We start from the raw sequence: 16719 nt of genomic DNA on the forward strand, positions 1-16719 counted from the left end.
CTTTTTTACTCTTTTACTTGTTTCAGTCATTTGACTGCGGCAATGCTGGAGCACCGCCTTTTAGTTGAGTAAATCGACCCCAGGACTTATTCTTTGTAAGCCTAGTACTTATTCTATCTGTCACTTTTGCCAAACCGCTAAGTTACAGGGACATAAACACACCACCATCGGGGGGACAAACACAGAAACACAAACATATATATATATATATATATACATATATACGACGGGCTTCTTTCAGTTTCCGTCTACCAAATCCACTCACAAGGCTTTGTTCGGCCTGAGGCTATAGTAGAAAACACTTGCCCAAGGTGCCACACAGTGGTAACGAACGTGGGACCTTGTGGTTGGTAAGCAAGCTACTTACCACACAGCCACTCCTGTGCCTATAATTAATCCTTTTGATACCAACCCACCTGAATCCAATCATACAAACTTCTTGCTTTAAAATGATATAAATTTAATCTTCCAACAAAATTTCACCTTAATTTATGTTCCAAGCACCAGCTTAATATTGACAAAGTTATTTTGCTAATTTCTTCAGTTTTTAATTGAAACAGAAACAGTGTACATCAACAGACATATGGTAATAATAAAATGGTCAAAGTGTAAGATAACTGTGGAATGACCATACAACATGGAAATAATAGCAAATAACTTTTGCAATAACTAACAGTTCTTAAGCAAAATTAACTAAAATTCCTTGCACAAGTTCAAATGATTTTTGAAATAAGACCAACAAAGCAATATTTTTTGATTCATAGGCAAAATAGGCAGTGGTTGTCTTCATGTAAATATGGGTAAGTATTCAATTGAAGACCGGTTTTAATCACTTGTTTGCTATTAATAGCTTCTGGAAGCTACAATTGGAACTATCTCAGCATATGGAATGCAAGCTTATGAAAGCCAATTGCACAAACATTTTTGACAATGCAGAGAACCATTAATTAGATCGTTAAACTTCTCTTTGAATCTAATAAGGCTATGGTTCATGAATGCACTTAATAAAAAAATGATTATCAAGTAGTTGGGTCATTTATTATTTATGGTAGGAAGGAGTGGAGATGATAAATTCAGAGATAATTTCTAATGGAATGAACCACAACTACTGGTATGGTGTTCATTAAACGTTCAAAATATCATCTAATTTGGCTGCAAAATCTATTCAATGAATTTCCTTTGGTTATTCAGCTCTTTGATCAAATGAACCTAATGCTTATTGAATTAACATGTAAGTGGCTGAACAGTCAACAGAAACATGTATCAAATCCTTTTGATATTAACTCACCTCAGACTGCCTTTCATTCTATGATTGCAATCATGCAAGCTTACTTCCCCATTCACCCTATCCAATCCTTGGTTCTGCTTATATACACCTCCTTGTAACTGAATGTACCCACCTCCACCATCACATCTTCACCTTTTCTCTTCTTTATCTTTCCTCTTTCTCCCCAACTAAGGCAGCCATGTATCTCCTTTATATTCTAGATACCTATTTCTGTCCTTCTATTCACACTTTAACCGCTCACCACCAGACACAAACTCACCTCCCTCAAAACTACTCCCCACTCAGTTGAAGGGTCTTGTCTTGTAAGTTATTTGGTGGTCTCACTGCTGCTTGGCACCATGTAAAAAGCACGTCTGTTTCCATCTACCAAATCCACTCACAAGGCTTTGGGTGGCCCGAGGCTATAGTAGAAGACACTTGCTCAAGGTGCCACACAGTGGGACTGAACCCGGAACCATGTGGTTGGTAAGCAAGCTACTTACCACACAGCCACTCCTGCACCTATGTATATATTTATGTGTGTCTGTGTTTGTCCTACCTTCCATCACTTGACAACTGATGTTGGTGTGTTTGCATCCCTGTAACTTAGCAGTTCGGCAAAAGTGACTGATAGAATAAGTACTAGGCTTACAAAGAATAAGTCCTGGAGTCGATTTGTTCGACTAAAGGCGGTGCTCCAGCATGGCCGCAGTCAAACGACTGAAACAAATAAGAGAATAAAAGAGGAGTATGTTGTTGAGCTTGTATTTATGTGACTGTGTCAGATGCGTCTTGGTGACCAAGCAGAAGCCCCCTCTTCACTGGCCTACGCATTGTAAGTAGTTATCAGCATCACCATATCTTGGTTAGTCACTTTTGAAGTGCTGACGTATCTCCAGGAAAGGACAACTTGACCCAATATTTTAACAATAACAACCAATTACACAAAGATAGCAAACTAATTTGTGCAGAGAGAGAGAGAGGTGGAGGGAGACGGCAGGGGGCAAAAGAGGTGGAGATGGAAGGAAGAAGAAGAGGAGCAGAAAGCAACAGATAATGGTATATTCTATAATGGTTTCAAAGTTTGAGGGGAGGGGGTAAGTTGATAATATTGACCCCATTGCTCAACTGGTACTTATTTTATTGACCCTGAAAGGATGAAAAACCAAGTCAGTCTCAGTGGAATTTGAACTCGGAATGCAAAAAGACGGATGAAATGCTACAACGATTCTGCTCATTGGCTGCCTTAGCATATGTTCTCTTATTCTTTTATTTGTTTCAGTCATTTAACTGTGGCCATACTGGAGCACCGCCTTTAGTCGAGCAAATCGACCACAGGGCTTATTCTTTGTAAGCCTAGTACTTATTCTATCGGTCTTTTTTTTTGCTGAACTGCTAGGTTATGGGGACATAAACACACCAGCATTGGTTCTCAAGCGATGGTAGGGGGACAAACACAGACACACAATTGCATATATATCTCTTTTACTTATTTCAGTCACTTGACAGCGGCCATGCTGGAGCACCACCTTTAGTCGAGCAAATCGACCCCAGGACTTATTCTTTGTAAGCCTAGTTCTTATTCTTTCGGTCCCTTTTTGCTGAACCGCTAAGTTACGGGGACGTAAACACACCACCATCGGTTGTCAAGCGATGGTAGGGGGAAAAACAGACACACAAACACACACACACATATATATATATATATATATATATATATATATATATATATACGATGGGCTTCTTTCAGTTTCCGTCTACAAAATCCATTCACAAGGCTTTGGTTGACCCGAGGCTATAGTGGAAGACACTTGCCCAAGGTACCACGCAGTGGGACTGAACCCAGAACCATGTGGTTGGTAAGCAAGCTACTTACCATACAGCCACTCCCCAAACATTTTGGGCCTTGTACCTAGAGTAGAAAAGAATAAACATCATTGCTATTGTCAGTGTTGTTGTCTTCCTCATCATCATCATAATTCACAACTAGGTGGCATCACATCAGCATTATAATTACAACATCTTTGATGCTAGCATGGGTTGGACAAGATTTTGACACAGTATTTCTATCACTAAGCTCTTCCTGATACAAACCTTTACTGGTTTTCAAGTAAGTAATGTACCTCATTTCACTAGTCTTTGAATGCTGAACTACTGGCAAACAGGATAAACAGATGTTATGACCACCCAAATGATATCAATATAATATCGTTTTAGCTTGTGATGCAAAGTTTAAATCCTCCCAAATCTATTGCTTAGAGGGGCATGGGTTTTATTGCAATGACTTGCCCTCATTTTCTTTTCATTGCTCCATGACTAAACACTTGCAGAAAAGACATGAACAGGAAGAAAATCCTAGAGGGCTGATGTTCCAAAGAGAAAGGATTGGGCATAATGGCCAATGTGGGGATGAGGAGCTGGATACATTGAGCATGAAGAGAGGTGGAAGAGTACATAATTTCTGTTATTGTAATACAACAGTATTAATACATAAAGCGTGATGGGCCATGATCGTGGCCCAGATAGATGCATTTAATTTATGGGCGTTTGTTGGGGGTCTAATGTCACTCAAACACCCCGATACCCTCCAGAATGCAAGAGGACTATGACTTCTCAAATGATGTAAAACTTGCCACCATGATATATTAAGAAGATAGTTTAACTAATTTTTGTCTTTTATGTGTGCACAGTAGTCTCATTTTCATAAAATGTGCTCAGCAGTCCATGCTATGTAAGTGTAAATCCCAGCACTTTATGGGTTAAAAACATTTTAGGAAAACAACCTTTAGTCAATCAGAAGAGCTATATCAAGGGACATAAGCCAACAACAGTGTCTTCATGATGTCTCTGGACATGGTAGAAATAGCAGCCAAATCTCTTTTAAATTACACCATAGCATCTTCAAAGAAGAAATTCACTTTGGCTATTGCAATTGTCAATACATTATGTTTGGAAAAAGAGATGTTCATGGTTAGTCACTTAGTCACATTTTTGATCATAGGCCAGCTGATGAAGCAAGCCTCTGGATTAAAAAAACACACATACTTGTATATTTGAAAATGACTGTTGCTGTTTAGCATTTGATTAAGTTCTGTCCACAATTTGGTCAGAGCTAATTAAATATATTCTTCAGTTTTCTTCTAGATCCACACATTATTTCTTGCTCTAAACATTCTTGCATAAGCTGTTACTGGGAGTATCTATTATGACAGTGCCAACTTAAGTGTCTTTCACGTTACATAAACATACACATCTAGCAACTACATCAGTGTAAGTAGACATATTTACATGAACAGCACATGTAATTGTTCTCAAGTGGTCATTTCAGATCTAATATTTCCACTCTAATCTCTGGCTGGAATCTCATATCTCATCTTGTACTGCGTAGGACATACATAATAGTCGAAGACAAAAGATGATAATAAATGAATTCTATGAAGTATGGAGCTATGTAGAAAGAGTAGCTGATGAGAACTGGATGCTGAGGACAGGTTAAAAAGGAAATAAATTCCAGAAAATGTAAGGTGAAGATAAGGTTTGCAGTGAAGAAGTTCAGTTGCCAATCATGTGGCTTTGGGTTCAGTCCCACTGCATGGCACCTACAGCCCTGGACTGACTAAAGCTCCATAAGTGGAATTTAGAAGGTGGAAACTAAAAAAAACTAGGCCTGTGTGTATATATATGTGTATGTATATAAATATATGTGCATATATATATATATATATATATATATATATATATATATATATATATATATATATATATATTTATTCTTTTACTTGTTTCAGCCATGACTGCGGCCATGCTGAAGCATCACCTTTTAGTCGAAGAAATTGACCCCAGAACTTATTCTTTCTAAGCTTAGTACTTATTCTATCAGTCTCCTTTGCTGAACTGCAAACTTATGAGGACGTAAACACACCGACATCAGTTGTCAAGCAATGGTGGTGGGACAAACACAGATACACAAATACATACATACATATATGTCTTGGGTTTGGTTAAATCCAATACCCTCCTCACTCTTATATATATATATATATATATATATATATATATACACAGTTGTAGTGTAACAACGGGCTTCTTTCAGTTTCCATCTAACAAATCCACTCACAAGGCTTTGGTTGGCTTGAGGCTATACTAAAAGACACCTGCCCAAGGTGCCACACAGTGAAACTGAACCTGGAACCATGTGGTTGGGAAGCAAGCTTCTTACCGCACAGCCACTTTAGTTTCCACCTACTAGATATATATATATATATATATATATATACATACATACATAGATACATACACCACACTGTCCCAGGGTGTATATTCATGTAATCAGGGACCACATGTGAACTTGTAGTCTCACTGAAACACAGAACATGAACTCTTCACCCCAGCATTTGTGAGGAACAAGGTGGACTTATTGCATGGAGATGGCTCAACCTACCCTTGATGAATGCTGCAACAAGGACAAGTAGTAATATAAACAACAGTATGAAACAATATAAAACAACAGTTTATGTGTTGATGTTCATTCAGTGATTCATGTGTAAGAAAATATGTTATACAAGATGACTGTAGCATGAAAAAAAAAAGAGACAAAAATTAAGATGCTTTTATGGGAGGTGGTGGACATAATTTCGTTCTTCAGTACTTCTTCAACTATGCAGTTCTTTAACTGTGAGTTTCATTCAAAGCAGAAACTCTGTTGCTGCAGAAGCTGCATTCATTTGTAATTGTAAACAAAATAAGCTGCAATAGCTTGCAACTGTAAACTGTAACAGCTTGCAATTGTAAGCTGCAATGACTTGTAACTGTAAGCTGTGTAATGTGCAATGGGACGTGTCCTGCAGCAGTAGTGCATCTGTACGTCAATGCCAATGCAGCTTGCCAAAGCTGCGTAGTATGTTGTTGTTGTTGTTGGCACTCCGTCGCTCACGACGTCGGGGGTTCCAGTTGATCCGATCAACGGAACAGCCTGCTTGTGAAATTAATGTGCAAGTGGCTGAGCACTCCACAGACATGTGTACCCTTAACGTAGTTCTCGGAGATATTCAGCGTGACACAGAGTGTGACAAGGCTGACCCTTCGAATTACAGGCACAACAGAAACAGGAAGTAAGAGTGAGAGAAAGTTGTGGTGGAAGAGTACAGCAGGGTTCGCCACCATCCCCTGCCGGAGCCTCATGCAGCTTAACGTGCTTTCGCTCAATAAACACTCACAACGCCCGGTCTGGGAATCGAAACCGTGATCCTATGACCACGAGTCTGCTGCCCTAACCACTGGGCCATTGCGCCTCCACTGCGTAGTATGTACAAAGAAATGAAAGATATAACAGCTGTATAAAGCAAAACAAGCTGCAGTTAGTTACTGGTGCAATGGTTACTGCATTGACTGCTGTAGGTACAAGCTCCACTGTGAGCTTAGTAAAAGCCTGATGCTAACTAACTTAGGCCTATCATGTGGAGAAATGAAATAGTGAATCGACTCTTTCTTTCATAGTATTGGAATAGTCGACAAGGCGGTGAGCTGGTAGAAATGTTGGCATGCCAGGCAAAATGCTTAGTGGCATTTTGTCTGTCTTTACATTCTGAGTTCAAATTCCACCAAGGTCGACTTAGCCTTTCATCCTTTCGGGGTCGATAAATTAAGTACCAGTTGCATACTGAGGTCGATCGAATCGACTGGCCCCCTCCCCAAACATTTCTGGCCTTGTGCCTAGAGTAGAAAAAAAATATTGGAATAGTCGACAGTTTTAATCAGGCCACCTTAGTGAATAATTTAATCCCCTTTGTTCAAAAATATTATATCAGCAAATTCAGGTTCAAATCTCAGTAAAGGTAGTTTCGGGATAGATATTTCAAACATCTCAACAAAAAAAATCATATACCAGGTAACAGAAGACTTAATTACATGTAGTGTTACTAATGATAATGTTGGTTGGATGGGTCACTTATTGAAAATGAAGATTTTAATAAATTTAAGCATGAAGTTAAATTTTATGGTTTAAGTTCAAATTACTGTCACCACTGAATAATCGGTTACAAAAAGGCAAAGTAAAGTTACTCTCTTGAATCATACCAACTCACAAGGGCTGGTTTCCCGGTTTCCTGGCACACATATTCCTCACCTGGATGGGACACTGGTCCATCACAGGATTACTCATTTTTGCCAGATTTGTGGACTGGAGCAATATGAAATGAAGTGTTTTTGCTTAAAAACACAGTGAATCGCTTGGTCCAGGAATTGAAACCACAGTCTTACAATCATGAGTCCAATACCCTAACCACTGAACCACACACCTTCACAACTGGAGAAACAGTGCACAAATGTATTACTACCAATACAGATTTATGCTATGTGCAAATGGTTCCAGTTATCTTCATTATTCAAGAATACTTTTGTGATATGTATTCTAAAATTGAAGGAACAAGATTACAGTGGATAAGATCAAGTAATTAAAAGAAACAAACTCTTTTATGATTGTACAGACTCTGAAACGATGAATATTGGCAAAAGAACAGATATCTCCAGCATCATTAAGAGGCTTAGACTATAAATGTATGAACATTAAGAAAACTGGATTAAAAAAATTTTTTTTCGTTACTTTCCAACAAATTATAGAGAACTGTGCCTTGAGAAAAGAACAGCAGATAAAGTAGCTCTAACTCTTTGAACCCTAACCCACAGGAATTGAATGCACCACCCTAAGCTCTCAGCGAGCTTCACTGGAAATTTTAAATTTTAGAAATCGAAATCGAACTGAATCTGACGACTGGCAACCATGCCAACCTCTCCTTCATTGGACACTAAACTCTGCTTGCGAAGACCCGTTGGGGTAAGTGAAATAGTAATTGAACCATACTCGATGAATGGCGCCTGCGCCAGTGGACCACTAACAGCACTGTCGGGCGTGTTCATTGCCAGAGCAGCTGTCTGGATTCTGTGCTAGTGGCCCGTAAATAGCACCATTTGAGCGTAATCGTTACCAGCGTTGCCTTCTAGCACTTGTGCTGGTGGCATGTTAGAAAATCATTCGAGCGAGGTTGTTGCCAGTGCTGCTGGACTGGCTCTCGTGCAGGTGGAACGTAAAAGCACCCACTACACTCCCGGAGTGGTTGGCGTTAGGAAGGGCATCCAGCTGTAGAAACTCTGCCAGATCAGATTGGAGCCTGGTGCAGCCATCCGGTTCGCCAGTCCTCAGTCAAATCGTCCAACCCATGCTAGCATGGAAAGCGGATGTTAAACGACGATGATGCTGAAAGACATGTTTGTTTCACAACACAAGGTTACAAAATGGTGAGAAATGAAGACATATCGAGTAATGGTAGACCAGCATTTTGGGAATATATGGCTTTGGCATAGTGCCGGTGCACCAACATTTTGGGTTTTAAGGGTTAAGAAATAGGGTCATCCATATAAAGACACTTCAAAATTTATTGTGCATGTTAAAAAAGGATGATTGAATCTCTCTTGTATAGAAATAACATATACTATTCCTACACAAGAGAGATTCAGTTATTCCCTTCTGAAGTGGACTGATCTGAATTAAAAACTCTTTCAATAATATAAAGGAAAGAGTTCATTCATTCTTTCACTTCTTCACACGTAATTATCCATTGAAGTTTTACTGTCAGCTCATGATGTTTTTTTTTTACCAACAGCTATCAGTGCAGTTGTGGAGGTGCAATGGCCCAGTGGTTAGGGCAGTGGACTCGCGGTCATAGGATCGCGGTTTCGATTCTCAGACCAGGCGTTGTGAGTGTTTATTGAGCGAAAACACCTAAAGCTCCACGAGGCTCCGGCAGGGGATGGTGGTGAACCCTGCTGTACTCTTTCACCACAACTTTCTCTCACTCTTACTTCCTGTTTCTGTTGTGCCTGTAATTCAAAGAGCCAGCCTTGTCACACTCTGTGTCATGTTGAATATCCCCGAGAACTACATTAAGGGTACACGTGTCTGTGGAGTGCTCAGCCACTTGCACGTTAATTTCACAAGCAGGCTGTTCCGTTGATCGGATCAACTGGAACCCTCGACGTCGTAAGCGACGGAGTGCCAACAACAACAACAACAACATCAGTACAGTAACTATAACATCAACAGCTAACCACAGCTTGTTTTGGAGAAATTGCAGAGAATATATATGTACTCCTGGGTTCCAGTGACAAGGGCTGTTTCATTGTCATATGTCAATCATATTTTAAAAAAGGGTTATAAGTTAGAACTAGAAGAATACAATAGGATTGTATTGGCAGAACTAGTGAGTTTGTATATGCATAACTAGTGCAGTAACATGTCCAAGATTATTTCATACCATAACAAAATGTATGCTACATGATTTATTTGAGAAAGAAGACTTTAGTGCACCATGCATGGCTGATGGTAAAAGTCAAAATTTTTTGGCAACTACTGTCCAAAATGCTAACAACTATCCAAATTCAGATTTGAACCATAATAATGGTCGGGATAATAATTTCAATGTGAATTGGGATAACTGAGTACCGTATATTCTGCATTTAAATGCTAATTACAATGACTGATGTTGTGTATGAATAGGTGAAACTGCGAGATAAGTAAAAATATATAAGTAAATATATTCACCAAGGTCATAACATTGTAACAGTGACTATTAGAGGAGAAATTGATGCTCAAGGATAAGAAGCAATAAACAGATGAAATTGATAATTATATTAATGGCCACTATAATTTCAGTCTCCAAAACAGTGAGAAAAATGCTGGAGTTTAAATTAAAATGTTGGCAGCATCTACCTGTGGAATCTACTGGAAGGATAATTATGTTTGTTTCAATGGCAATGAAGAAACTGGACAACTCAGCTCTAACCAATTTCCCAGAGAATTTACATAAGATGGAAGCAAGGAAATGTAAAATGATAGAAAGATTAACACCCACATGATCAGACCATGTATCTTTGATTCTCCAAAAATGACAATGTATAGAAGGAAGTGGAGGTGATGTTACCTGGTTAGGGAGAACGTGAATGACAGGTCGTTGAAATGGTAATGGTAAGAGAGTGATGGATGCTAAGAAAAGAGTGACCCCAAAGAGAGAAAGGGATAAAGGCCAGCACAAGCAATTCATTGGATATTGCTAGGGTTGATACAATTCCTTGTTGCTCAGGCATTGTGAAGGGAAAGAAACACTGGTGGCAACTACGTTTGCTGGTAAGAGAGAGCATGAGTGATGGGTAGTCATAGAAATGGTCAGTTTTAGATGTGTAAAAGATAACATGGTGTCGTGAATAGGTGATGAAAAGAGGAGAGGATATTGAATGGGAGATGGAGATTTCATATGAACAAAATGGGTAAAAGGCCCAGTTAAAGATATACATGGTGGCACATAAAATACACCATTTTGAGCATGGCTGTTGCCAGTACTGCCAGACTGGCCTTCATGCTGGTGGCACGTAAAAGCACCCACTACACTCTCTGAGTGGTTGGCGTTAGGAAGGGCATCCAGCTGTAGAAACTGCCAAATCAAATTGGAGCCTGGTGTAGCCATTCGATCTCACCAGTCCTCAGTCAAATCGTCCAACCCATGCTAGCATGGAAAGCGGACGTTAAACGATGATGATGATGATGATGATGATATACTATAATCTCGATCATTATTCCTATTTTAACATTTGTTTCCCCAAGCTTTCATAGGTGGCTGAGTTTTTCTTGAGTCTTGCCAATCTTCATAATCAATTAGCGCCTCCTTTGTGAGAATCAATATTTTGAGATCACTCTTCACCACTTTGTTCTAAGTTTTCCTTCCTCAGGTTCCATTTACATTGAGCAACTGGTACTTCTTGATGGAGCAGTCTTTCTCTGTATGAATTACATACCTGTACCAGCACAATTCTCTCTTGCATATTATGTATGACTCCTCTTGTATTTATCTTCTCTCATTTTCTTTGCAGTCTATCATTTATGCACACATCCAGCAAAACACACTTAATTCATTTCTTTTTAGTTTTTACAAATCTTCTGCATTTAAGGACTGCCTCTCAATTCACTCATAAACATTGTTTCTGTCTTCTTTTAAACATAAGCTATATACAATATCATGCCTGACAATGTATTGACTGAGCTACCTGTGGACGTACCATTAATATGAGAAATCTTAGCTTCTAGTTTAGAGACTTGAAATTGCGGGGTCATCTTGTATAGCTACACACTTTACAGCGGACACGAGATTCAATTGTTTAAATGGTCTTACAACTTTATTTCATCTTCTATATATAAAATCTCTTTCTACACACACACACACACATATATGGCGCAGGCTTCTTTCAGTTTCTGTCTACCAAATCCACCCACAAGGCTTTGTTTGGCCTGAGGCTATAGTAGGTGCCACACAGTGGGATTGAACCTGGAACCATGTGGTTAGGAAGCAAGCTTCTTACCACGCAGCCACGCTTACACACAGACAGACAGACAGACACACACACACACACAACAGAAAACAGTCTGTGGGACACTGATGAGGTAAAGTGCATGATTACATAATGTTTCAACGACTGTTATGTAATTATTTCGGCATTTTCATGAAACGCGTGTATGTCCCATAAAGCATTGAATATCACACCTCTTTTCTGCTTAATATTGTCATTTCTCTAACTTGTCTCGTACTCCGAACACTAACCCTATTCCGAGGCAATGTACCGCGTCACACTACACTGGATACTTAAGTGGAGTGCGGAACTCACTATTGAGGTCCATTTTTGGTAGTGTCGTACTTTTCAGTGCCCCTTAAATACACAGTACGCCGATCTCATCGGGGTTTAAAGGCCTGTGAAACCTCTGTGATACACATCCATCTTTGAAAACAAACAAAAGAAAAAATAAGGGCGAAGGTAAAGAATACGCACACCGGGGGGGTTAGGGTTACGTCGAAAACGGGTGGTGTGCGCATTATTTACCTCCGCCAAAATAAGGACACGCAAAGAAATAACACCAATTAGCACCAATATGCGTTAGCCCCCGACCCAACATTAGGGACCTTTTCAGCTTCTCATGAAAGTTAATTGCAGAGTAAGAATTATTAAGCTTCAATCGAATCTACTGCACTAATACTGCTATGGCTATCGCGAGTACCACCAGAATAAGCTAATGTGTGTTTGCTAAAGTTGCCAGAAATAGTAGTCAAATCTCACACAAATCATGTCTGTTTTATAAAAGGAAGGACACGCTCTTCAATGTAGTCCTAAGTATATATGATGGAATGGGATGTTCGTAACAGGAATGTTTTCACGATAGCTTTGATTGATGAGAACTGACATGGCGCTCAGCAATTGTAACAGCAACAACAAATATGAACAAACTGGACAGTGGAGACCAAACATACTTGGTATCGCTCTGTGAAACCCTACACGATAAACCCCTGGTTTGGCATTGAAGGCTGTGAGGTCCTCAAATCAGTTATAGACTTGTCAATCTAAACAAACCAAATCACATATTAATACATATTAAACGTTGGCCCTCTCGAACTCCCTGCTCTCTTCATGCTTTTCCTGTAAGTGTCTAAGACCTTAACATCAATCTCAACGGTCCCAAGAAGGCTTGAAGAAGACCAGAAGGCCCAAGAAGTAAAAATAAATAAATAAATAAAATAATTAAACAAGGTTGATTACGTAAGTATATTAGCTCAGCTGTAAATATCTGTGTAATGTTATGATAGATATGTATATATAATGCATAAACATATACATGGTTAAGGGTCTACAGTACATTTTTGTTCAAAAATAAATTCTTGAATTAAGAAGAGAAAAATAAAAATAAATAAAAACTATTGATAATTAAAGATGTTCTAACCATGACAATCACGTAATTTTTTTTTTCAGATATAGTTGTTCTTTTTTAAGGTACAATCTGATTTTAGGGAGATTTAGCTGCTATTTCAAACAGATTGTGAGGTAGCATAGAAGCTCACTCGATGGCTTTGTTATAGAATTGGTTAGTCTCAAAATATGCAACTACTAAAATCAGACGTATCAAAGAGGAAGTCTCTAACGTTGTTGCTAGATACATTTACCAGAAAAACAACCAAATTTCACAACCATCTTAAAAAAAACAAAGGACACATTCGATATACACATATATGAATATATATATATATATATATATATATATATATATATATATATATAGGGCAGGGAATTGTTAATTAATTAATAAATTAATAATTAACAATTTTGCCAAGTAGTTCAGTATGCAAAAAAAAAACCTTTATTGGTAAACCATTTATAATTATAAACATATAGGGATGAGCAGGAGTTGCTTCACCAACATACTGAAAATTTAGAAATAGCAGTTAAAACTGCTAATCCTAACTACAGAGAATAAATTGTAGTTAGAATTAGTAGTTTTAACTGCTATTTCTAAATTTTCAGTATGTTGGTGAAGAAACTTCTGCTTATCCCTATATGTTTATAATTATATTTATTTATATAAGGGCATTCTTGTATAGTAATGCCCTTATATAAATAAATATATTTTGGGGAATAAATGATGGATTTTTTCCCATATGAGGTTTTTTTTCATGCTAGCTACTTGATAAATTCTTATAAAAGAATTCATCCTATTATTAAATTTAAAATGTTTATAATTATATATATATATATATATATATATAGGCATAACTACAGAGTTGTACCAGTCGTTTTAAACCTCCTTTCAAGCACTTGTATCAACACAATTAGTTGTTTTATATGGTGGGGTCTAACGATCTATAAAAAAATAATACAATTTTCTTAACTTCGATGGAAAATACGAACCGATTTAGTAGTTAATTATAAATATCTCGTTGTTTGTGCATCATGCTGGGTTAGATCTGTATATAAATTTAGTTGTCTACTCTGAAAACTGACAAATAAATAAGTAGAAGTTTGTTGTACCAACGTCAAGTGATATTAAATACATAAACAGCAATATTCTATGGTTAATAGAACTGCCAAACTACTTACCCCTGCAATATTTTGTCGCAGAAAAACGTATAAGCTATCCGATTAACCGCAATCGGTTTGAATGTTTGCGAGGTTTATCTCGCTACACCCTTTTATATATTTTTGTTTGTCCCTCTTAACTCCATTCACCATCTCCACTCCACCTTCTCTCACTCACACTCTCTCTCTTTCTCTGTGTCTCTTTTCATCCCTATATCTCTATTATATTTTTCCCCTACACACACTGCTTCTCTCTCTCTCTTTTCTTTCTTATCCCACCACTGCCCCCGTCCACCGAAACTCTCTCACTAACTGAAACATTCAAACATTTCTCTCCCTTTTTCTACCAGTCTCTCTCTCTCTCCATCGTCCCTCCTAAGTGATACCTTCAATCAGTTCTCTTTCCCTTTCTCTCTCTCTCACTGTCTGTCTCTCTCTTTCTTTTCCACCACCCTCTACTGAAATTCTCTCTTTCACTAACTGATACATTCAATCATATTTCTCTCTCTTCTCCTCTCTCTCTTTCTTTCACTACCCTTCCCACCGAAGCTCTCACTAACTCTCCTTCTTTTTTCTCATTTGTCTAACTTTGTCTCTCACTCTCTCTCTCTCAGACTTTGTCTGTCTCTCTACGTCACTTCGTTATAAACACTCCCCTTCTCTGTTACCTTGTATTTCCTCTTCCTATTCCTCTTTATTACTCACATATACCATACACCAACTTATTCCTCGCACTCTTTCTCTCTCCCATATTTTTCTTTATTTCCCTCATTCTCTATTTCCTTCCACAATTTAAGCATCAACACAAACGTATATATATATATATATATATATATATATATATATATATATATATATATATATATATATATATAGATTGGTAAAAGAATATAGATTGGTAAAAGTTTTTATTTTTCATTTCCTTTCGAAATTATCCCTAACTTTTGTGGTATGTAGTATTTTTGCTGCTATTTCTAGCGAGTAGATGTCCTATTATAGGCGTCTCTGCATTTCTAATGAGTATATATATATATATATATAGTTACGATTAACACATTTTATGCAGGCAGCATCAACAAAGCTAACTGTAACAGAAATTTATTCTCTGAATCATTACACAATATGCTATAGAGTGGAAGTTAGAGCAATTAAATCTATGCAGATATGGGAGTAGTTCTCTGAGATAAACTGACAAAACAAATTGAGCAAGAAACATGGCTAGACGTTTTGCGGGAAGGTATAATCGTTGATGTCTGCTGCAGTACCAGACTTCAACTTATTTTATCAGTCCACAAGGATGAAAAAGAAACTCAAACCCGGTATGAAGAAATGTAACTAAATACCACATAACATTTTAACTAGACATTTCTTTCTTTTTTGTAATGATTGGCCTAATAGTTAGGGGGTTGCATTCGCGGTTTCGATTCCTAGACAGAATGTTGCGTTGTATTCTTGAGCAAAACACTTCGTTTCGCGTTGCTCCAACCTATTTAGCTGTTATTAGAAACCCACACGTCGGATTTGCGTACCTTTAAGTGGGGGACGTTGTGATCTCGGTCTCTTATAATCCATGGTTACCGGTAACCAACCTTACGAGTCCCAGGACTCATTGTGCAATCTATAATCCTTGTAATAATGACGTCGAATATTTTTGGTTCGCAAAGTTAATAATTATGTAGAAATATATATACTAGTAGTTCGAACAACTTAACATCCAATGCGTGATTATCATTTATTATCACACATTTATTTTTATAGATTCCGGGAACGTGGAAAGCAAAATAAAGCTTAAACGTTGAAATTTGAACCTAGAAGCCAAAAGGATGTGACTAAATGGACGCACACTCACACACACACACACACATACGCAAACACACGCACGTGCATACGCGCGCACGCACGCACGAACGCGCTCACACAACATGTTAGTATGTATGTATGTATGACTATATATAAATATATATATAGCAAAAGATCCTACATCTATCTATCTATCTATCTATCTACCGTTCTATCCATCCATCCTATCACACACACTTACATACATACATACATACGCAGACTGACAGGCATATATACAGACATACACAGACAGGTATTACAGGTACTTTTAGTCAATAAAGACCACGTTCACGCGCATGGTGCATCGTACGATGCCATTATGTACACACATACATGTATACATGTAAGTATATGTATGTGTACGAGACAGATTAGTTCACAGTTAAACTAAAAATACTAGAGGTTGTTGAATCTCGAATGTGTACTTAATCATTGGTGTGTGTCACGCTCGGCTCACGCGGGAAACATGTGTTCAGCTCATGCTATTTGTGTAATCCCAAAACTGGATGCTGTTTCTGTATTCTCCCACTGCCAGTGCAACATTCTTCCTCGGTTCTTATAATCTGTTGCATAAACGAAGCAGCCGCTGCAGTAATTTTATCTGTCCACATGCCAGTCTTCCCAATTTCTCAATCTAAATTGTTCTCCGACTGACGCTTTATTCAACT

General features: G+C 38.0%; 1 protein-coding gene across 1 annotated transcript in view; it reads right to left on the reverse strand.

Annotated features, from left to right (window-relative positions):
* The window catches only part of LOC106876708 (uncharacterized), a 30614-nt gene extending 15748 nt beyond the window's left edge, over positions 1-14866 (reverse strand). The window contains exon 1 of the mRNA XM_014925372.3: positions 14231-14866. The gene's annotated coding sequence lies outside the window, so the exon portion shown is untranslated. The remainder of the gene's footprint in view (positions 1-14230) is intronic.
* Positions 14867-16719: the final 1853 nt, after the last annotated feature.

Source organism: Octopus bimaculoides, chromosome 11, assembly GCF_046866305.1.
Source record: "Octopus bimaculoides isolate indiv1 chromosome 11, ASM4686630v1, whole genome shotgun sequence".
Taxonomy (NCBI): Eukaryota; Metazoa; Mollusca; class Cephalopoda; order Octopoda; family Octopodidae; genus Octopus; species Octopus bimaculoides.